The 24,652-nt window shown below is 38.6% G+C and overlaps 1 protein-coding gene and 3 long non-coding RNA genes across 6 annotated transcripts in view; 2 read left to right on the top strand and 2 right to left on the bottom strand.

Annotated features, from left to right (window-relative positions):
- Nucleotides 1-24,652, bottom strand: part of LOC122974249 — a 58,438-nt gene that overhangs the window by 4,718 nt on the left and 29,068 nt on the right. The window lies entirely within an intron of this gene.
- On the top strand, nucleotides 416-18,512 carry LOC122974314. The gene is made up of 5 exons (XR_006400317.1): nucleotides 416-802; nucleotides 1,436-1,553; nucleotides 2,184-2,352; nucleotides 14,767-14,773; nucleotides 18,502-18,512. It is a non-coding gene; the product is annotated as an uncharacterized LOC122974314 (long non-coding RNA).
- Nucleotides 11,473-13,301, top strand: LOC122974320. Its single transcript, XR_006400324.1, has 2 exons — nucleotides 11,473-12,405; nucleotides 13,093-13,301. It is a non-coding gene; the product is annotated as an uncharacterized LOC122974320 (long non-coding RNA).
- On the bottom strand, nucleotides 19,606-23,289 carry LOC122974322. Of its 3 annotated transcripts, none has more exons than XR_006400327.1 (4): nucleotides 22,160-23,289; nucleotides 21,462-22,014; nucleotides 20,565-20,741; nucleotides 19,606-19,791 (listed from the first exon to the last, which is right to left on the bottom strand). It is a non-coding gene; the product is annotated as an uncharacterized LOC122974322 (long non-coding RNA). The 3 variants fall into 3 exon arrangements; XR_006400328.1 differs by having other exon boundaries at nucleotides 21,462-21,539; nucleotides 21,667-23,289; XR_006400326.1 differs by having other exon boundaries at nucleotides 21,462-23,289.

Consider the following 24,652-nt stretch of genomic DNA (forward strand, 5'->3'; position numbering starts at 1 on the left):
TGTTTGTTAGTAATAAGGTCATTTTGAAATAAAATCACGTCAGATTTATTAAGTGCTGCAGAAGTCATCACTCCATCTTCCCTGAAACGTCCAGATTTTTACTCAGTTTTATGGTCATACGGTACCCTGTAATAACATAACAGGTACTAAAACTAAACTAAAGTATTAATTCTCTCTAAATTCTTCCCAAATTTCCAGATTATCGCTCAGTAGGTCGTACATACGCTGTAATAATAGAATAGGTACCTGGTAGTTAAAGAATAACTACAGTATAAGTAATTTGTAAGTTCCTAAACTATTATCCCCTTATTCCCTTACTTCACATCTCCCTGTACCTACATGTATGTATTGGTAAGTACTGTATTAGATTACACCGTAACTGCAGAGTAATTACACTGTACGTTGTGGGCTGTAATCTAAAGCGTTACCCAACATAGCAGTGTATTATCAGTTACACAGAGACCACAAATAACTGGCTGAACTTACCTGCATCAGAGAGTGGTGTAGATGGGAGATCAGATGTAACTTCTCCAGCAGCTGGGGGAAGGCCCGGACTGGCGGGGGCACCTTGACTTTTCCCGGTGGCCAGGCGGGCCCGCCGCAAGCCGCAGATTTTTTTTTTGCTTTGAACACAACACTGCCCTGCTTGCTGTGACAGCCAGGAGAGAGAGAGAGAGTAGTTGGCAGTTACACGTTTCGTTTGGCATGAAGTACGTTTATTGCTAAATGACTTAGCAGCAAGATGGACGGTGGAAAAAAGAGGAAGGGTGAAGCAGAGGTGAAAAAAGAGAAAAAAAGAAAGGTAAGTGAACGAACTAGCCAGCTAACGTAGCTAATGTTACCAATGCGTCATCATCGTCCCCTGTCCCTGCTGAAAAAAACAGCATAGACCAGTTTAAGTTGGTTGCTGGTTTTAGCTAGTCTTAGCTGGTGGTAAGCTGGTTTGGTTGGTTTGTCAGTATAGTTGGCCAACTTGGTATGGCTGGTCACCAAATCATGCTAAACTGGTATCTGCTGGTCAAGCTGGTTGGCTGGACTGACCAGCAAATCCCAGTTGGTAAACTGGTCAAGCTGGTTAAGATGGTTATAATAATAAGTATTTTATTAATCTGTTTAAATTAGCTAAATTGAGCAATCGATTAATAAATTAATATAATCAAACAATTTAATAATTTACAATAATTCAGGTGGCATATTCCACACTCCATAGTTTATGTGCAGGAACTGTGGTTTTGATTGACAAATGCAGTGGTAATGTTTTTAACAAGGCAATATGCTGTGGCTGTGGCTCAGTGTGATGCATCATGGTTAAAAAAACAATTCAGTACATGAAACGCTACAGGGATTTTAATTTGAAGTGAGGGGTTTTAATTTGACATTGATACAGGAAGTGGCATTCGGCTGACCAATGGTGTTGTTGCCCCGCTGTTGCCAGGCAAAAATCATCTCTGTGTTTAGGACATGCGTAGTGCGATATCCGGTGACGATGGTTGGCGGGCTTCTAAATTCACCGACAGCAAATTCACCGCCACTAACCGCTGACTGCTACTGCGGTAAGTACCGGTAACTTATATCTGCCTATGATGTGAAGTTTTTTTAATAAACCGTTTAATAAACCATCGACATAATATCGATGTATTGTTTTATAAAGAAGGTAAAATTACGTGCAGACTGATCTAGCGCTAGATATGACCCTCGAGAATTATGGCAATTTATAGCTTACTAACGTTAATTTTAACTCAGCTATGTTCAGTGAATGTTTCAGCTAACTGTTAACTAGTACAAATTAACCTAACTGATATACTATTGCACTCAACTTTATGCAGCCCCTCCCAAATTCAATGGCAGTAATGTTATACCCCATGTAAAAACAGCAAGTTTTCTTTTTGTGTATGGATTAAACAAATGAGATACAGTATGTTAACTAAATCTGTCGGTTTTAGAGGTGCTATTTGGGAGGTTACCTTTGGCCAGAGCCAGGCTAACTGTCTTCCCTGGTTTCTAGTCTTTATGCTAAGCTAAGCTAAGCTTACCGGCTGCTGGCTCCAGCAATACAATTAACGTACACACATGAGAGTTGTATTATATTGATTTAAATTACACGATGAATGACTATACATACTGTACAAGCATGCACCCTTGTTTTGCCTTATCATTATATTCAACATGTGTCTCTCTGTCAGTTTCTGCGGGCCCACTGGCAGTCAGACCCCTGCCATGCCTGTTATGGAGTGGATGACACCACCTGCCCCATATTGCCTCAGCCAGATAGATGACTTTTGTCCCCATCCTCTTGAAAGGAGCAACTCTGCACCACCATGGCACCAAGACAGTCCGATACAGAGAAGGAAGGTATCTTTACAACAGGTCTATAGTTTTGTGTAACGTTAGTATTGTTGTATGGAGGCAGAATAATAAAATTAGCAATCATGAAAAGAAGCTACTTTTTATGATAATTGACATATGATCACATCTCTAGCAAAATTATTTCTGTCAGGTTTACATACTTATGCTGTGTTTCATACTATGAAATGAATGAAGACTTGACATTCTGTAAGAGGAAACAGAGAGAAACTCCGGGTTTGTTGAAGAAAACTTGCCAGTGTTCATTTCACAGAGTCAGCATTACCATGGTAACTGACCCAGAGTTTAAGTTAGCTCTCTTTCTTGAACCGATATCATCTTCCATTGAGATGTATCACCGTGGATATCGTCATATGCCAATTCGGTAGACATTGCCCGACCCTATTCTCCATAATCGACCTGATCAAACAATATAATCTGGTCTTGTGTGTTTTCTTCCAGGCTGCTTCCATTGGTGGCTACAGGGGCCGAATGTCGACAGGGGCAAAAGGGGGGGTTACTGTGAACTAAATTATTATTATTATCATTAGTGGCTTGTTGTTGCTGTTATTACAGTTTTTATTGATATTATTACATATTGTGGTACACTAATTGTAGTTATTGTTTAACTAAATATAATATAGGAAATATCATACTAAAATTACTTATTCTTTAATGGATTTAGTTCAACTTAATATAGTTAGTTTCATTGTAGTTAATTGTTTGTCTTGGCTGAAATTCACCATGATCATCCTCTCCAGGCAACCTGAGGGGTGTACTGCGAAGCGAGATTAGTGGGTTAGCAAGGTATATTGAGCATAAAGTCAGGGTTTTCAATGTCACGAAGGTGGCTCTCTTTTAATCTGGCTACATCACCATGGTAATTAATACCGCAAACATAACCTGGTCCGGAGCAGGTTATGTTCCAAGTTTCGGCTTAAATCGGCAATAAAAAGCGCCGTCCTTTCACTGACTACATGATTTGCTGCAAAGTCCGTTCAACACTGCTGCTACTGCAGCTATTAGAACATCGATTAGAAAAGTGATTTGTCTTTTATCATACATACCATTGATTTGATATGTCATATTGTAAATTTGTAATGGTGCAAGAGGTTAGTATTACTTGCAGGATGAGATTTTGTTACAATATATCAAATTGTATTTCAAAGAAAAAACAAACAAACAAAAAAAAAACTAATGAAGAAATACTTTGAACAAAAAAAAGATGAGTCTATTGGTATTTATCAGAGATAATATTCAATCTGTAATATTAATTTCACTTTTATTTGGCCAGAATCTAAAGTGATTTCCACTTATCCTTCATTATGGGACAGAGTCAGACCTGAATGCACTTCTTGAGTATAATGTTTAAATCTGCTGCATCAAGTTTAAAATTTAAGAGCTCTGAATTTGGGAGGTGTGGAGAGTGCATTGAGTGGTAAAATAAGTATATTAACTATTTACGTAATTAATAAATTAATGAATTTGTCTTATAATGAATGAATTTACTTCAGCTACTGCCAGCATTCCTCTCTCGCCTTATTTGCAGCAGCAGCGTTGCGTTTTGCTGTGAAAATGTATTTATATTCTCCATAGCTCTCCGTTATAATGATCTGTTCCTCCTGACTGAAGTAAGTGGCACACGATCTGTCCATTTTGTGCAGAAAAAGAGTCAAATGACGCGCCAAACGCCCCCTTTTATGGGGACGCGCACATAGCCTGAGGCAGAAAGCCTGGGTTAACAAAGAAAGTTTATAACCACCATCGTGATACCACTTATCTCTGATCGCGAGTTTAGGGTTTGTTGAGCCAGCTCACACAAAGAAAGCCTGGTTATGTTGAACTTGCTTCGTAGTACAACCCTCCGGTCTCTGAATAAATACCAGCATACACCAGCCAAAAACATCACTGTTGGCTGGTCACTAGCATGACCAGCACAATACCAGCTTAAACCAACAGTTCACCAACAAAAACCACCAATATAGGCTGGTGACCAGCAAAACCAGCAAAAATGTGCCCAAAACACAGGCCCAAAACACACTCAAAGCTGGTCACCAGCAAAACCAGCAAAAATGTGCACAAAACACACTCAAAGCTGGTCACCAGCAAAACCAGCAAAAATGTGCCCAAAACACACTCAAAGCTGGTCACCAGCAAAACCAGCAAGTTAATGCGTTCAATATTATTTGAAAATTCATTCGTTTTGGTGAAAATTTCAGTCAGTGAGTTCATACTTTGAGCTCATAATTTAAAATTATTGAGACAACACAACATCTTCTGTCACTATTCAGGCTACTGTAATTTGTTTGTTATTTAATGTTTGTGTGGGTTATAGGGCTATTTTAACCTTTGATGGGTAACTGTTAGTGTATATCGGTAAACTGAGTACGATACGTGTGCTGTACTCTTGCTTTTTTCTTTTTGAAGGTGGAGAGAGTAGCATTGGTGCCACAGTAGTAGTAATGTTGTCTCCCTCCCTCCCTGGTTTTTTTTGAAGCTCATAACAGTACATTGTACTAAGCAGTTGTTGGTCATTAGTTTGTCATTCACATGCACTAAAATTCACCAGAATGCAGGAGTCTTTGTAACTAAACGTTTCCGAGTGGGGGACCCCCCGCTAAAAAAGTGGCCTGACTGAGGCTATATGTCGTGCTATATTTCCTGGCCTGAATGATTTTCTCAGTCCGGGCCTGGCTGTAGGCTTCTGCAGATATTTCCTGAGAGCCTCTGGACAGTTATAGAGTAGATATTAATCCGTTACAAGCAACAACATGTAGCTGCAGAGTAGAACAAATAACTGCTGCAGCCTGTTGCAGCAGCTGTGTGTAAGTTCAAACTTAGTTATAACGAAAATTATTACTAAGTTGTGATTTATGCATTATTAAAATAAAAGCTTGCACCATGGAGATCAGTTACAACATAACTCTGAGTAACAACTAAATATTTACACACATGCTATGAGGGTAGCTGTAAATCGTAACATGTCACAGGACTCACTGATGGTAAAACAACAGTTTTTCTGCCAAACAGTATCATTTTTTCATTAATTGCTGCCATTTTACAACATAATACATATGTTAATAGCACATGATAACCATCTGTGGAGGATCTGCTATAATTTAGTTTTTGGATATGAATAATATTAATATAGTCATACCAAATCCAACTTGTAAACTTCTTCTTATCAGTTGATTATTGTCGGTCCTCAAACGATTCAATACAGTAGACTAGATGTACCTCTGCTAATTACTGGACTGGTGTTGTGCAAAACAGCATGGTGAACCGTGTGATACCAATATGAATATGAATATGAAGCAGTGTTTGGAGAAGTGTAGTGTGTGTTGGTGGGTATTGGGACACACCTATTCTAAGATGGCTGTGTCTATGAAGGCCCTACATATGCACTTATTTAGCAGGCGTCCCGCACACAGGAAATGTACATATTCACACAGAAATCAACCAAATTCAATATGAAAACACATTTTGAACAAATGCTAGCATGACTACGAGACACAGAGTAAGAATAAACATTTATATTTCATAGTTATTTTGTACTAGATAATGAACTTATTCTTAGTGTAATAGTCTTCTATCTCCAGTCTATCCAGCTACCGCTTGTGATGCATGATGCACAGTATAGTTTACTTTATAGTCAAAATCTCCAAGTGGTTTTATAATGCTCATCGTTATGAAAACATCATCCATGATTTAAAAAAGCAAGTCATGCCTCACCTGATGACTGTGTTGGGACATTGCATTTTGAAGAAAAATTTCTTTTTTGTCCAGTTTGCTCTCTGCCGCAGAACCTGCTCCAGTCAGTACTGATTGTTTTTACACTTGGAGCAGACGATTCATTCTTTATAAAGGGGAGGCGTGGATTAGTGACGTCATCAGGTGACGTCATCAGGTGACGTCATCAGGTGACGTTATCAGGTGACGTCATCAGGTGACGTCATCAGGTGACATATGTCATCTCTACAGTTTAGTCCTGTTAGCCTGTTTTTGTGTGTTCAACTGATAGTTTTAAGTTTAAGCTCTCATCACAGATCACTGTTAAGTGTTAGATTCTCTCTCAACGATTCATCAGAATGCCCCATTCCTCTGGAGCGTGTGGGAAAACTTGAAGACACTGACTAATATTAGTGTTGTGTTTGCTTCTGAAGTTAGGGGGCATAATTGGGGAACAGCCTGAACTGTGGGCTCAAAACCTGTTGGATTATTATTAATGATGCATCACTCTGTAAGCAGCGTTTTAATGTTGCAGCTGGTGAACGTCAAACTAATTTTAACAACTTTCCCATCTCTTATATTGAAATCATTTGAGATGCGAATCTTTTCACAACCAATATGAACAGGAGGAATGATTACAGCAACCAAAAACTGTTGCAATGTACATATAGGTATACAAGTATTGTTTTAAAACAGACTTGAAGACTCAGAGCAGAGCAGGAAAATAACACCTGCAGCTTCTTGCCATTTTAGCTACAAAGGAGTGGAGGCTCAGCCTGAAGTCAAGCCTAGACAAGCGTCACATAGACAAACAACACTGACAGAACTGTGAAGCCAGCTTTAGATGCTTATGCCTCAGAACAGGCTTTCATACAGGATGGAGCCTTTGACAAGTCATGCTACAAGCAGCCTTAACCGTCTATTCAAAAAGTAGATTAAGTGGAAGACAGAGTGCAGTGAGACAAACTAACAAAAGTACCATGAAGTTTAGACACTCCTTCCTATTCACTTGAATGAGAAAGTCTGTCCAAACTTTTGGCTGTTACTGTACTTTACCCAGTTTTTTTTTTAACCAGAGGCTACTGTTGCCTCACATATTAGAGAACTTGAATCTCACCCTTCAGGTGTTGTTGCTCAAGGCGATGTGTGTTGTTCATATTAAAAAAGCTGCAGTGGCACGTAGCCGTGCTGTGATTTGCCAGAATCCAAACTGTATTTCTTTGCAAATCCCCACATCTAGATGACACCTTGAATACAAAGAGTTAACATACTGTACTGTGAATAAATCACAAGACTGGTTGTCATATCTGCATTGTTGTTATGCAAGTAAGTAGGCCACTCACACATTTTCTACATAATAATTTGTTATTGTGAGGAGAAATCACTATGGATCACTGTCTGCCGATCTGACACCAAATCCACACACAATAATTAAGCTCTGGCATAAAAAACAACACATGAAAGCAGCCCATGAGCCATAATACACAACACATTTATAAACACTTATATCTGCTTACAAATACATTATAGTGACGTTACCACTATTGACTGAGTATTCATGCTAAATAGGAGGATTTCTGTCTGAGCCTCTATATGTTACAACTGTGACTAGAGGGGAAGTAACATGAAACTAAAGCTTTAAAAAGCAAATTAAAGTTTATTACAAACATTAAATTAAAAGTAATAAAATGTAGAAATAAAGTACTGTGAGGAGACTCTGCTCCTGCATAAACACACACTACTCAAGACACAACATCACCTCCACAACCAGACCAGACCTCAGAGATGTGATAATGACACTTGCATGTTTTTCTACCTGACACGTTTTTTTTGTTGGAGTTTGTTGCCCTGTGTGTGACTCGTTTATCACTAAATATAAAATGGTCTGTAGAAAACAAGACTGTTTTGCTAATATTTGATTTGCATTGAGCGAGTATTTCCCATTCATAGACTAACCTATACATTTCTGTAAACATGGGTGCGGTTTTCAGTGGAAAGAACATGCGGGAAGAATGATCAAGTGCAAATAGTCAGTATTCATGGCAATGTGATGTGTGCCTCCCCCCTCCGCTGCACAATACTCTGCTATTGCTGAGGACACCGAAGCTCCTTGAGGTGAAAAGTAAAGCAGTCATTTTAAAACGTCTGAAGGTGATCTGCTTTTCTGTTGCTCCTCTTGAAACAACATGGATGAATTAGCAAAAATGAATTCTGAAGTTCAACTAAAGCTTGTATGAGTGGGAATTTTCCAAAATTTTACTGTTTTTAGGAGATTTCCTGTTTGTATTACTATCCTTCCACCACAACTTAGCCAGGTAACACTGTCTGTGGAAACAAAGAGTCATACTAACAAGACTGTAACTTTGATCTGTCTAACTCTGTTGAATCCTTATATTTGCTTTATCTGAACTTAAAAATGCTTTTTTAAACAGAACAAAGACTGTGGATCTTCTTAAGACAACCAGTATGAACAGGAGGAATGATTACAGCAACAAAACACTGTTGAAGTGTACATATACAGTAGGTAGATAGATTCTTTATTGTCTTTCAAGAAAATTTGTTGCCACAGTCTGTACAGAGCCTCACATGAATACACACGTACATAAATACAGTAGACAGAGAAGGCCTACATGTACCCGCTGAGGCCTGACCACGAGGTGCTTTTTCCTTTGTTCCCCATGAGACAAAGGAACAGCGCCAAAATGCTGCCTACAGACAATGTGAGTCCATTGCAAACTCCATTTCCAGTGATGCTTTGCAAATTTCACACCTCAACAGGAAATTTAATGAACACTGTTATATCTTTAAAGAGAAGTTCTTTTGTCATATTTGTGTGTAACATATTGTGAAAAGTGGCTGACTGAGGGAGTCAGAGCTCGAATTCAACCTTCTTTGTTCACCCTTGAATGTTGATATCTCTCAGATATAACATTCTAGGTGAACTCCTTTTATGAGACTACCTTGTTTGGTTATTGCTTGTGATTTCCAGGTGGTGCCTCATAATTGTTAATTGATAATTATTGCAAATAATCAACTGCGCTCCTCACAGATCCAACAGTTGGTGCTCGGATTATTGAGTGATATGAATAATCTCTTGATTTCATAATTCACATTTATCTATGATAATTATGAATTATTACTAATAACCAAACGCACTCCTACCTGTCCCAACAACATCCACAACATTACTACATGAAAGACATCCATACGGGATACATTCAAACACACGTAAGTTACAGTCATTGGGGTATTTTGTTTAGCAATGCTATGGCAGATACTCCATAATGTGCCTGTTTCCAGGCCAGAGATCTGTATCTGCGAACAGATGGAAGCAGTGTGAAGAATGAGTAGACGGGGTGCATGGGGTCATGTACAATGTTGTGTGCTCTGTGTGTGATAGCTTTGCTGTTGATGTCTGAGAGGTCTGAGGTATATGAGGTATATGAGTATTCCTTTAAAAGAGCCTTAGTCTGAGAGCAGGGAGGAAGGAAAATAACACCTGCAGCTTCTTGATATTTTAGCTGCAGATGAGTGGAGGCTCAGTCTGAAGGCGAGCATGGACAAGCTTCATGTAGGCAAACAACACTGACAGAACTGTTAAAAAATAAGCTAATAAATGCAAACTTTAACAACCTTAGATGCTTATTTAGGCATCAAAACAGGTTTTAATAAAGGATGGACCCTTTGAGAAGTCATTCTACAAGCAGCCTTAACCATCTATTCAAAAAATAGCTTAAGCGGAGGAGAAAGTACAGTGAGACATTAGTCATTATTTTCCCCGAGAGTTGAACATTAATAGAGCCCTTAAGGTTTTGCTTCCCTGTGGCAACGGGTGTTGTTCACCTTAAACATCGCAGTGTTGTGATTTCCCAGAATGACTAGAGTACTGTAAATAAATCCTAAGACTGGCTGTCATATTGACACTGAATGACATATGGACCTTTATCTCATTTTTTCCTCTCTGTCTATAACAATACTCACATGCCCATGTGCACAGACTGGTTAAAACTGTAATGGTAAAACTGACTGTTTTACTAATATTCCTCTCTTTTATGGTTTCACAAATGGAGCTTAGTGAACAGTCAGTCAGTTTTTTGTATGCCTATAGGTCTGTAGTTTTATCCATATACCATCCTGTCGTTCTCATCTCTCACACATGCTCACTTTATTTCCTAACTGTGATTTCCTGGAGGCGTAGGCATGGCCGGCTCAAGGCATAGGCCATATAGGCGGTCGCTTGGGGCGTCACCTTGTCTGGTGGGTGCTGGTCGCCCTCAAAGGAAAATAATTATAAATAAATAAAAAATAGATCAATAAAAATTTGCCGGTGGGCGCCCCTTCTCATTTTCTGTCTTGGGATAAAATATGAACAAATACGCAAAGAAAGATAGAAATACATTTTGCACCCCTGTTCCTTAAAATGTTTCTTCTGTCCTGCACCTGTAATGTTACTGTGCGCAATGAAACAGAACGATGATGTATCACAAAGTCTGAGATGTCAAGAAGCAGATATTAACATTTATTTCAGAATGAAAAGGTCCAAACCTTCAGATGTTCTAGGAAGAAAACGGAGAAAAGCTAGCTAGCTCAGTAGCAATAATGCTAATGTTAGATGATGATGCTACGATATCTGCTGGACTCAGACAACGTTACAGATTGAAGGATATGGATCTGAATGGCAGCCAGTAGCAGCTGTCTGGATAACTGCTCCTTCCTACAACGTATGACGTGCTGAAATGTCACTGACCAATATCAGTAATAATGTCTGACACTATATCCATAAAAACATAGATTTCTGTGTAGATTTCTGATCTCTGTGTAACTGATAATACACTGCTATGTTCTCATTATTATTATTATTATTATTATTATTATTGAATGTTACAGTTAGACCTTGTTACTAATTAAATGTAGGTCTTAGTCAAATTAAATACTGTTTATTTGTACAGTGCTACTTTATATGCAGTAGCAGTGTTTCCCCTAGGTCGAGTGGTTTGGCCTGGGGGGGTTGATGATTAGCAGGTTAGGCTAACCCATTGTTCCTAACTTCGAAGCTAACCCTCTTCAGTTTTCCAGCAGTTGGGGAAACAGACGTGACTTTTCTTGGTCTTGACAAGCTGCAGCATTTATTAACTGACACACTGTAGTCTGTACTGTACATTTACCGCCAGATTGCCAATGTACTAACGACAACTAACGTTAAAGGTAAAGTTAGGCTTTTAGCTGTCTGCTTCCCGACTCATTTTGAAAAAGATGCAAGAAAGACAGAGAGCACCAGAAAACTTTATTTTCTGATTGTTTCACAGCGGTTACGTTCCGGAGGACAAATAAACACGCCCACACCCCCACACACCTCTGCTCGACCCTGCAGCTGAACACTGCACCGCCTGATTTGGTCTGAATATGGCCTTACTGCTAACCTTTTCCTTTGCTCTGCTCACATTCACCGTCACTTGACTCACGCTCGCTCTCTCACTTAACCACTCACACGTTGGTACTGCCCTATTCCTTAGGAGTTACACTACCTCCAGTTTCCTAGGCAACGACACAGATGTTGACCCAATAACATCTAACATCATATCAAACACTCCAGCTACCTGCAGTAAAACACAGCCTGCAGCAGGTTAGTTCTGTTCATTGTATGCTACAGCTGCAGTTATGTAACTAATGTTAATATGGACAAATCCAGTAACTCATCCCGTACATCTGGAATGTTTTGTCCACAAATGGATGCTAGGGAGTCTATTTTTATTATATCAGTACTTTGGCCAAACCTTAAACCATTTTCTAACCCTTCACAGTGACAGAAAGTCATGGGAACTGCAGCTTACACACACACATTTCACTTCTTTCAGTTTCATTCATTCATTCTTTTTTTTTCATTTTTATTATGTATTATTAAATGGTTTCTTACATACTTGCATTATCATGGTAACACTAGTGCAATAAAATATATTGAATCATAAATATCATTTCCATATTAGGAAAGGGAACACAGCTAATTTAAATATTAATCAATATTAGACTGCAACCATCTATATTTATTCAAGTTGTCTACAGGACACATTAAAGCTAGAATAATTTATTCCCATCAAAAATAATTTAAACATAGATTCTTGACCTTTTTTCACTCATGTAATTGAACAGTTCTGGTCAACCATTATCTATAATTTATGCTTCAGGTGTGTTTATTGCCTGAATCATTGTGTGTCCTTACCAAAGAATTAGTAACTATATTTGCATGTGTATTTAGATTTGTCTGCAGGTGAAGGAAGAACAGACACAACATACACTGCTACTCTACAGACACCATCAACTGGAACATATCCTGAAGTATGTGAGTCCATCAAGGCAGCAGCTATAGATCCTGTCTGATATGATGAGGACAGAGTTAGTCAGCAGAGGTCATATCAGGTAAAATAAGACTCAACATTCCCAAAATGAGAGGATGGGAGAAGTTCCCATCACTACCACTTTACAGAAAATTAGTGAATGGAGAGAAAATCAACACTGTGGAATCACATGCACGAGCCTCATTTGCTGTCACTGTGAGCCAAAAATGGATGTAAAGGTCTTTAAACCTCCGTTTGTACGTCAACAGTTGTGTCCGTTTCCGCTCATCAGACCTCAGTGAGAATTACGCACAGGCTCTCCAACAGCTGATCATTACGCACGGCTGCTGTGGATATTTGAAAAGACTTTACCCCTAATTCATCACATTTTTCTGCAAACTGTCACCACTGTAAAGTGTCAGTCATCATTATTAAACATCAGAAGAATGATAAATGATTTATTGATAGAGCTTGTGTTGAAACGGACTTTACAAAGTGCTTCAAAACAAAATGAAGTGATCGGGGGGGGGGGGGGGGGGGGGGGTCTAGAGCCGGCCCTGGGCATAGATTGAGTATCAGCTGTTCACTGGCTCATCACATCTATCCCATAGCACGGCGACACACCTTCACTGTTAGCGTCATCTGTTTGCTGTCTTTTTAAATATGTCTTTCTCTTTTCCTGCATTAGTCATGCAGCTCTTATGCGCGCCCCTCCACCTCTCCATCTCCACCCAGTTTCGACAGGATTATCATCAAAAGTCAGTTACCAGCAATGCCTGGACTCCATGTTTATTTATCTCACGGCTGCTCAGGGATGACATCACTGTGGAGTCCAAGTGCCAAAGACTTTTTATGATCATTTCTATCTCTTTTATAATAAACATGATCTTTTCTCCATTCACTTGTCTTTTCTGATTGAACTGATAACTGATGTAATGCAGCAATAAAAGCATGGCTTCTTTGGATCTTTTCAGTCAGGACACTCATGTCGTGTTTATATATCTATGACTTCAGTGCTTTCCTGAACTACCGTGAGGCTTGATTTCACTGCATCAGCAGCTTTAAAATGTTAGAACAAGTACACAGAATATGTAGTATGTGATACAGTCATACAGTGAAAAAAACATGATTATAAGGTACAGAAAAACCAGGAGAAAATAAAAAAATTCAGTTCTCAATACATCACTATAAATTATATTCATCACCAATAAAAACTGTAAAAGATTTATAAAAACTTGATAAACAAACTTTATTTTATACAGTACATTTGATGAGAAGAAAACATGGAAAAAGACATGAAAAAAGTAGAAACGTTCATCCATTCAACATGTAAAAAAACAATGAACACATCCAGCAGTTACGGAGCAACATTATTATTCATTTGGAGTCACCACCTGGTGAATATTTCCCACTGTTAGTCCTGTTATCCTGCACATTTTTAATAATCTCATTGTCCACCCTCTGCCTAAAAAACCCAATTTGGACCCTCTGTCCTTAAGCAACTACAGGCCCATCCCCAATCTGTCTTCTTTATCTACGATTCTGGAGAAAGTAATTTAATCTCAATTGATTTCTTCTATGAATAGCAATAGTGTTTTTAACTGCTTCCAGTTTGGTTTTAGACCACTTCAGAGTATCGAGACAGTTCTTGTTAAGGTAACTAATGACCTACTTCCAGCTGCAGACAGGGGTGATTGCTTGATTTTAGTCCTTTTAGACTTAAGTGCAACACTTGACATTGTCAACCACAGTATCCTCCTAAATTGCCTAGAGACTTGGGTTGGCATCAAGGGCCCAGCTCTTACTTTATTACGATCATACCTCCTGAATAGAACTTTTTCTGTTGCTCTGGGTAACTCCACCTCCACAACGGCTCAGTTGAATTGTGGGGTCCCTCAAGGCTCAGTTCTTTCAGCTCAAGCATGGACAAGCTTCATGCAGGCAAACAACACTGACAGAGCTCTTAAAAAAATAAGCTAATAATGGCAAACATTAACAGCTTTAGATGCTTAATTAGATTTCAAAACAGTCTTCAATAAAGGATGGACCCTTTGACAAGTCATGTGACAAACAGCCCTTAACCTTAAGTGGAAGACAGAGTGCAGTGAAACGTGTCTTTCCTTCATCCAGTTATTTTCTCAGCAGCTCCTGCTGCTGCAGAGTTGAACTTGAAAAGCATCCTTTAGGTTTTGCTGCTTGAGACCCCAGATAACATACGGAAGTGGGCCACTTCAAGCAATAATGCGGCACTGCTGGCCTTCTTCTGGCCCGGACAAAATGGATGTGAGCCTGAAATGGCCCAAATGTAAAATAGCAAATATGGCCCAAATTTCCCAAATCAAATGTTGGCCTTTTTTGGTAGAGATGCGGTGCTCTAGGTATGTATATACCAAGATCTGGGCCACAGCAATTTTGCCATCTGGGACATGAACCTCCACCTGGCAACGGGTGTTGGTCACATTTAACATTGCAGTGACAGGCTTTGTAGCAGTGCTGTGATTATATATATATATATAATTGAAAGAACATTTTCTTGAAAATCCCCACATCTAAATGACACCTTAAATACAAAGAGTTAACATGACTGTAAAGGAAGGAATTCTGTACCGTGAATAAATCTGTCTGTCTGTTTTGTAGGCGATAAATGCTATGGATAATGACTATTTGCACCTGATCATTCACGCATGCGGTTTTTGGCGGAAAGAACATGCGATGAGAATGATAAGGTGCAAATAGTCATTATCCATAACGATGAGATATGTGTCCCCATCACAAAGAGTCATACTTAACAAGACTGTAACTTCGATCTGTCTAACTCTGTAGAATCCTTATATTTGCTTTAGCTGAACTTAAAAATGCTTTTTTAAACAGAACAGTTACTGTGGATTTTGCCCTCTATCTTGAGATGGGGATCCCTTCACCTCCAGTATGAACAGGAGGAATGATTACAGCAACCAAAAACTGTTGCAGTGTGTAAGGCTCACAACAGAACTCTGTCACTTGAGAGGAGGAAATTGCTACTATATACACATTATATAGTAACAAAACCTATCCTATCATCAGTTTCATAAATTGTAATACTACCCATGTCTTGTACTGACTTGAATGCATTTGCTGCTGTTTCTATGTAGACCTCACTAAAAGGAGGCTGAGGGACAGAGTGGCTGAACATAGGTATGCCCTTCATACTGGGAACTTGAATTATCTTATGGCCAAACACTACATGGAAGCACAACATGAGACTGATTCAACTGTAAGACTGTCAGGTATTGAAGTTATCAGCTCTGATGCCAGGGATGGGGACTAAATCAAATGCCTCAAACAAGGAGAGGCATATTTGATCTATGCCCTTAAGGGCTTTGACCTCTCATATTTCTATTATAAGTCATTAGCTTGGTCCTAAATTAGGGTCATTGTTTTTTGTCTCTTTGAGGAGTTGACATTCCGAAAAGTTTTTTCCTTTTAAAGGTCCCTAAAGTTTCCTCATTGAAGGTACTATACATTAATATCATTATTGCTTGAGTGCATCTGTAATGGTGGTTTTATTTGATTGACTAATGTTGACCTAAATGTTGTATTTTTATGTTTGTTTTCTATAGTTGATTTTATCCTCCTTTGTCTTCACCATCCTTTGCAAGGAAAGTGTTTTTTAACAGGTCTTAGTTTTGTGTTTCCTGTGTTGTATTTGTTGTCTGATGCCCTAGTCACCTTTGGTGACTGCAACTGTAATTACTATTTCTTTGTGTCTCCACACCCTAAAGAAGGTGGAAGCCAACATGTGTAGGTGTGTTTTTTAATGACTTTAGCCCACAGAAATAAAGGAGCTTTTGTTCTCCTCTGCTTGATAGAAGGTCAGAGTCAGTCACAGGAAATGTTCCTTAAGAGGAGAGACAGAAGGGAAAAGTGTGGCACAAGAATTAGTGTTTTCTGCACATTTGTTCACTCTTTAAATCCCCCTCCAGTAAAAAAATGGTCTTTGCTTCTTGTTGCTTCAGTTGTTTGATCGTCTCTGTGCAGAATGATGTATGTGCAGAGTTTGTTTGTACCTCATCTGCTGAAGGAGGAATTACAGTAATTATGGACAAACAACACACAGTGGGAATGCATCATCAGTCAAACTATCCAAACTATCAGCAACATTAATATTACTGTAATGTAAAGCAGCAACAGACTTTAGCTTACTTTAATTTTTTAGCTACTGAGTTTGTGGTCTTTTGTCTGACAATGTTATTTGATGCTACACATGTGATTTAATGTCATATATGATCCTCAACTCTGCCCCATGAAAGCAGCTCCATTCTGCCTGCTAACTTCAGCACGGAGGGTTTGTTTGTATTACACACCCCTGTAGCATAGGTGGGAGGTGGTTTGTTAGTTGATCCATGTTAATATTAACAGCTTCCTCAGTGTCTCATACAAGGATACAGTGTTGAAACACAAAACAAAATGAGTGCTCCTAAAAGGTACAACAGAAACTATTGTAGGAAGCCAGTCTGAGCCACTAACACCTGTGAAATGATGGAGAGTCTGTGTAGTCAGCTGTTGGGCATCTCTCCATGACAAGATGCAGTCTGTTTGAGGCTTCAGGTGTGATCTCCGTCTATTTATCCCCCACAAACACAAACAAATGTCTCACAAAGTTTATCACTTTAACAAGCTCCAACAGTCATCATCAACTCATGCAAAAATATGTGTACAAATGTACTGCTGTGCGCTACCTCATGGCTGCATAAAACAAAACAGCAAGTCACACCAACCAGTCAATGGCCCTAGCTACCTGACACAATAACTGATACAATATGATGTCCCAAGAAAAAGATGACCAAGAATAAAACAGCTCATATTCCCAAATTAAAGTGTATTTATTTATTTATTCTTCAACCATCCCAATTTCTCTGAAACTGGTAAAAGTGCTTCACATGCTTCTGTGCTCCAGCTGTGACATACCTGGTTAAATAGTCCTTTAGTGTCACTTACTGGAGGAAAATGTTAACTACAAAAATGACCCCTTTATACAATACAGCCTAGTGTAGACCAGGTCTCTGCATTGAGATTCAACTACGGGCCAGTTTTTTTTAGAACTTTTCATTTGTTTATTTCTTTTAATTCATTCAAGAATAAAATAGATTTATAACAGTGTTTTGCATTGTATCATGAGGTCAAATTAGTGAGCTTATTTGAATACTATTTGTTGTCATATGTTCTGTGTAAAGATTAAATCACGATAAACAGCTGCAACTTCATTTATGGTTGATTGAAAGAAAGAAAAAGAAAAGTCGTCAACACACCATTTCTGTTTGACTGCCACCTCTGTGTGTTTGTGAAGACCAAATCTATTCTGGTCCAGCAGGCAAACAACACATTTGACGTCATGGTTTTAATGCCTCTCCTTAGATACAACAAGCTTATATTCACTGGGATTCATATTATCTACAATAGATCTGTGAAAATTATGTAAAAGTGTTGATGTAATTACAGTCAAAACTTGCATCAGGGGGCCAAATATTTTGGCTGGAGGGCCAGATTTAACCCACAGGCTGCTATTTGCCTACCACTGCTGTAGGCCTGTAGCCTTAAAAATGCATAAAATTGAATGCTGAATGCTCACAAATTTGTATAACTTCAAGTAGCAATGCGATTTATTGTTAAACGTCATAAATACAGACTGCAGTGGTTACATTCCTTACACTTATTCTTTCGGCTTTAAAATTGAGGATCACAAAAAATGAGACATCTGTAATCTTTTGGGCCAATCAGTGGGACAGTACAGTAGAAGATCTACAGCCAGTCTGGTTGGATTTCTTGCTACTGAATGCGTGTTCTGTTTGAAGTATAAAAGAGACAAAGCCGCTGCCTACTCACTGGACTTTATTCTGATTGGAATGAAATAAGTATTTCATTATCATGAAAGTACTCAGTATTTTCATGATAATCTTGGTATTGTATTGTACATGTAGACATAACAGGACTTCCAGTGGACATGAGCACATTCATTCTGTGATTCATTACATATGATTAAAACAAAGAGATGAAGATGAAACACACAATTCACATGTGGAAAGTAACTAAGTACATTTACTCAAGTACTGTCCATAAGTACAACTTTGAGGTACTTGCACTTTACTGGAGTATTTCCATTTTATGCTTCTCTATACTTCTACTCCACCACATTTATGTGACAGCTTTAGTCAGAGTGACCAAACCAGTACTTTTACTTTAATACTTTAACTACATTTTACTGCTAATGTGTACTTCAGGATCTGAATACTTCTTCCACCACTGCTGACAACAATAACACATGATGAGACACCTCTGTTCAGAAAACATATTAATCAAGTACATTAAATATATAATATATGAATTATGTACAATATATATAAATATACAACAATATACAATACAAAAACACTACATAATACAAGCATTCAAGAATAGTCAGCATTAAAAGTGTCACATGGGTCAAACATGCAAAAAATGTTGGTTTGGAGCAGTTTTGTTAATCAGTGTTGCAAAACTTGCAGAGATTGTAGATCACAGTAAACCAGAATTTCTTGTTTACTTGTGTTTTAAGTTCTGCAAGTTATATTAAGTGAAATTATTGGAAGGTTAGACAAGGACCAGGCACATTAACTGTATTTAACCTGAGCCGTAAACTTGACACTTAACTACTGTGAGTCTTGACTCTTAATGTTCAAGGTGACTTAAGACTTAAACAATATATTTCTGTATAAAGTTTGACCAACAAAGCAACAACAACAAAACACTATTAACACTGTTTTTTATGTCTTTGAATTCCCGCTCACTATTGGATTGGTCATCATCGTTATTGGTCACTCTAATGAACTCAAGTCTAAGGTCTTGGTCCTAATTGGTTCAAGCAGCCTACTTCACATTATTTCTAAAAGTCGGGAGCCTGATAGACATTGTGCATTAATTATCTTAAAACTACAAACGTTAAGCAGTTAAAGTAAGATTATCTTGATGTTTCCATGGTGAAAAATTGCAAGACCTAACTAATCAGTACGATGGTGCAGATCATATTATTAATATTATTTGTAGTTGCCACACAATCATAAAACCAGCTGATTTTTGCAGGAGGTCATTACAAGCAGCACCGCATGTCCACTTATACAACACAATACATTCCCACTTCAGCTGTGGGCAGGAACATAAAAGACAAAACAACAAGAGTTGGATCACTTCCTTATTGCTGATACTCAACGGAGTGCCGTAACCATTTTGCATCCTCTGACACCTACTGTGATCCAAGTTGCAAGTGGAGCAGGACTATCTGATCATTTGTGCCATGTCCATTCATGACTGGAGCAGTTTGAGGTGGGCACGTAACATTTTCATTTGACCGAGCTGGAACTGGGCTGAAATTGATCTGCAGGATTAATAAGAGACAACAGTAAGTCCAGACGAAGCAACATCAGATACAAATGAAATCAGGACACACAAGAAACAATCCCAGTTGAAACAACATGAAAAGAAACATTCAGGTATTTTGCTTAAAGGATAAGGCTGGTGATTTTCAATCATTTTCTTTTTGTCATCAAATACCATAAAAAGACCAAACCAACAATGAACTGATCTACTTAGTATTGTGTGTGTATCTAAACCCTAATATTTCGCATTCCTCTGTGTCGTAGATCTCCGTTGTTGTATTAAAAACACGTCAATGAGCCACACTGCTGCACTAAGTGACATTATGGAGAATATGGGCACATTTGTTTAGAGAGACTAATAACAATGATCACGTTTTCAGTCACTGGAGAGTAGTTCTGTGTAAGGCAGACGCCACTGAACAAAACTATTATCAGCAAAATGCACTTTAAGTATCAAAAACAAAAATACTTTTTGTAAGATGTAGAGTAGAAAGTACAATATTTCCCTCTGAAATGTAGTGAAGTGGAAGTATAAAGTAGCATCAAATGGAAAAGTACAAGTACCTCAAACTGTACTCAAGTACAGTACTTGAGTAAATGTACTTGGTTACTTTCCACCACTGCCCTCTAGAGACACAAAGGCCTTTATACTACTTGTTTCACATGTGCAGCAGTACTCCTCAACACCTGGAAACACACTTTGATTGATGGAGTTCCCCTTTAAGTAAAGTAAAAGTCTCATATGTGAAGTGTAATGCAACAACAAACATACCTTTGTGTTGTTGACATCAATGTGCAAATTTTGCAAGAGGTGTCAGAGCTGGAGCCATCAGATACAGACCGTAAACTACTAGAGCTGCCAGAGCTACAGCTGCTAGAGCTGTTCCAACTCTGGTCAAATAGGATTGACCTCGTCCCTGCTCTGGACCTCCTAGAGGGTGTTTTGCACCTGCATGAAGAAGGTACATCAGAGGGTGATTTTAGTTGCAGTTCATCAACTGCAGAAAATTCAAATAATTAGTAAAAATTGGAAACTAGACATAAATGCTACAATATATACGGTATAAATGTTGTAAAAACTAAGGGTTTAGCAATAAGTTATAGTCACATACACGTCACTACTTGGCCAGATGGTGGTGCTATAAAGGAGTGTTCAGGCAGATGGAAATTAATTTCAGAGCACATTTCAGATGCAAAGTCAAAAGAAAAACTTGAGCGGACGCTAATAGATGTGGATTCACTTTGCAGTGCTAACTGAGCTGAAGATGCCTCAACTTGAGTTCAAAATGTTTCAACTTGAGCAAAAAGTTTGCACTTAATTGAAGCTGTTGAACTCAAGTTCATGAACATGCACAGACAAGGAAGCAGGACAGAACTATGGAAGTATATTGACAAGAAAATATTTGTGAGAACTACATCTGAGGAATTTAGCTAAACTTCAATCTACAGCGCAGATCTACACACCCACAGTACTTGATGCATCACAGTTAGATGATATGTTTAATTTCTGATAGGTGGTAACAAAGTAGTAATATGATAATGAGCTATGAAAGATCACCCATGATATGTAATGTCTGTGTTATTATTACATGTGTAACTGGTAACAGTTCAATGTTGAGAATACATGCCATCAACATTTCTTTAATATCTTTTGACCTAACTGCAGTACCTGCTCGTCCAGGTGTGCTGGTGGACACGTTACTGTTCTCCCCGCGAGAGGTTTGGGTCACATTCACAACAAAATGTTCTGTGGAGTAAATCTGTGTTAGTATTACAGTAAGATGACCAGTGTACAGTATAGCACACTAGTGTCACACATGTTATTCTTCCTGAAATGGATGTGGTGAGCAAATGTCTGAGTTCTGCTGACTCACCAGAGGCCTCCAGCACCCATCTCTTCAGAATCTTATCATAACTAGCCAGATCACACCAGTAATCACCAGAGTCATCAGTTGTGACTCTGGACAGATGAAGTCTGATTCGTCCTTCTCTGAGAGCATCTTCATCACACTGCACCTGACCTGCAAACTACTCATCCTGAGACTCTGGGACCTCAACACCGTTCATCATCTGATAGAAAGTCCTAACAGGCTTTGACTGGAGCACACAGTCGAGGTTGGTGTGAGACATGTCAGTTTTTGTCTGACTGTCCCATTTTATAGTGATGTTATCGTTCTCCTCTGCCTGATAGAAGGTCTGAGCCCCTTTCACAACTAGTATCCCTGTAGAGGAGAGAGTTAGAGGAAAGAAAAGCACAAGAGAGACATTGTTTGATCTTCACTACATTTAACAGTCTAGTAGTAATGTTTCTCATATTTACAATGCCTTCAATTAAAGTGTGTAACCTAAAATAAAGGTGAAACTAACCACAGACAGAGGAGGTCAGAATGAAGAGGATCCAAATCATGTTATCACTGTGAGAAGAGATTTATTACAGAGAAGAAGGTTTAGATGCTGTTAAAGGAATAGTTTGACATTTTTGGGAAATACATTTTTTATTCGATATGGATCAAAGATCGATATAGCACTCTGTTGTCTGTACAGTAAATAAAAGACTGCAGCCAGCAGCTGCTGAGGGAGAAACATCAGCTAGTGTTGCTTTGTCCAAAAGTAACTAACTCTACCTACCAGCAGCTGCATGATCACTACTAACAATAACTACAACTTTCTCTTGATTTCAAGCTGAGCAATAAATGTCAGCTGCTGCAGGGACTAGTCAGGACTAGTCAGATGCAAAAAACGGAACCAATCCTTTCATGTCAAAATGGTGACAGCGTGTGAACAAAAGTTTCACTGCTTCAGGACAGTTTGAAGAACATGTTGCCAAGAGGTAGAACTACTGTACGAGCCAACATCAGCCAATCAGGAGGAAGCCGGGCGTGCCTCTTTCTGGAACTCAGGTTTTTTTTTCTTTCCAGAGAACTAAAGCTGCTTTGCTCCCGACCATACTCACCACTGAGTGTCGCAAGAAAAAAAGACCCACATGTGATTTAAGAAGGTAGCACAGATAAAATCTAAAGAGGTCCACAAGAACTCATAGTCACATCCACAGATTACTCTGGGAGATAGAATCCTATATATATATCCTATAGAATCCCATTTTACTCTTTTAGATTAAAACAATGATGCAGAAGGACTAATGTCTCCAAATACAAACAAAAGCCTGTTGAAAGACAGGTTGAAGACATTTATAGAATCACTCTTAGGTATCATTTATTTATTTACCGACACTACCTCAACACAACTGATGGTCTCAAACGCATTAAGAAAGCAAGAAATTCCACCAAGTATTTTGACAACCTGCTCATTGAAAACCATCCAGGCGACAACCTCATGAAACTGGTTAAGATATTACCAATAGTGTGCAAAGTTGTCATTAAGGCAAACAGTGGCTACTTTGAGGAATCTAAAATATGAAACATATTTTGGTTTATTTAACAATTTTGTTTGCTATATGATTTCATATGTGTCGTTTTATAGTTTTGATGTCTTCAGTATTGTTCTACAATGTTGGAAATAGTAAAAATAAAGAAAAACCCTTGAAGGAGTAAGTGTGTCCAAACTTTTGACTGGTACTGTACAGGGTCAATGACAACAAAATTCAGTAAAAAAAAAAAAATCTTGTTGTGTGATTATGTTTGCATGAAAAAGACACTTCTGCAAGTTTAACAAAAACTTTTATTTTTGCTTCAGAAATGGTTACAGGACATGACAGAAATACAACGTATGCTATATAACTGTTATGTGCATATGTGAGTTTTCTGGCATGTAGGGCTGTAGTCTCCTGGTCGACTGGTCGATTAGTCGGTCGATATGCTCTCATCCGACCAAATTCTCATTGGTCGAATAATTGCTGTGTTACTTTCATAAGGAGAAAAGTGCTACATCAACAGCCTTCCAGGATTAATCCATTATTTCCTGCGGCGGGGGGGCAGACAACAAATTACCTGTGAAAATGGGGGTGTATTCAAAACACCCCCTTTGTTTAAAAACTTTGAACTTGTCCAATCTAATGGAGACTGCTGGGTCTAACTGTACTCAACGTTTACCTAGCGTTTACTGAACGTACTATATATATTTACTGAATCCTATAATTATAACAACAAGAACTCCCGCCAGGCCAAAATATAATTTTTAATGTCAAGGATAACGCCAAATATCCATTCATTTGGAAATCAATAGTGTTTGGGAGTCTCTGTGCAACGCTGTTCCGGTACGTGAGTCAACCTCTGTGACGTTGCCTGGGAAACTATTGGTGGCGTAACTCCGTTAAGGAATACGGCATTGCATAGTATGTTTGTGTTGCGAGTGTGAAAGAGTGAGTGGCAGGAAAGTGATGGTGGATGCGAACGGAGCAGAGGAAAAGGTTAGAAGTAAGTTGTCAGTCTGGCAGTAAATGTACAGTACAGACTACAGTGTGTCAGTTAATAAATGCTAAAAAGTCACGTCTGTTGTTTCCCCAAGTGCTGAAAAAGTAAAGGGGGTTAGCTCCAAAGTTAGCAATGTGTGACTGCTGAGTTCACTGTGCACTCTGTCGCATAACCGTTACATTCAACCCCCCCCCCCCCCCCCCCCCCCCCACCCCCTCTCGTGAATAATCGATTAGTTGACGATTATGTACGATTTCAGTCGACCAAGATTTTCTTTGGTTGACTACAGCAACTACATTTCAGAGGATACTAAGAATAAGAAACACTGAGAATACAGGTTATAAAAATGAATGACATTTAAAAAGGAAAAGTAAATTTGTCATATAAAATATACAACATACAATAGTGCAAATAGAAAGGTAGCAGCAGATAAGTTATATAAATAATACAGGGGGCAAATCTTATAAAATAAAATTTCTTTACGATGCAG

This window comes from Thunnus albacares, chromosome 22 (genome assembly GCF_914725855.1).
Source record: "Thunnus albacares chromosome 22, fThuAlb1.1, whole genome shotgun sequence".
Classification (NCBI taxonomy): domain Eukaryota; kingdom Metazoa; phylum Chordata; class Actinopteri; order Scombriformes; family Scombridae; genus Thunnus; species Thunnus albacares.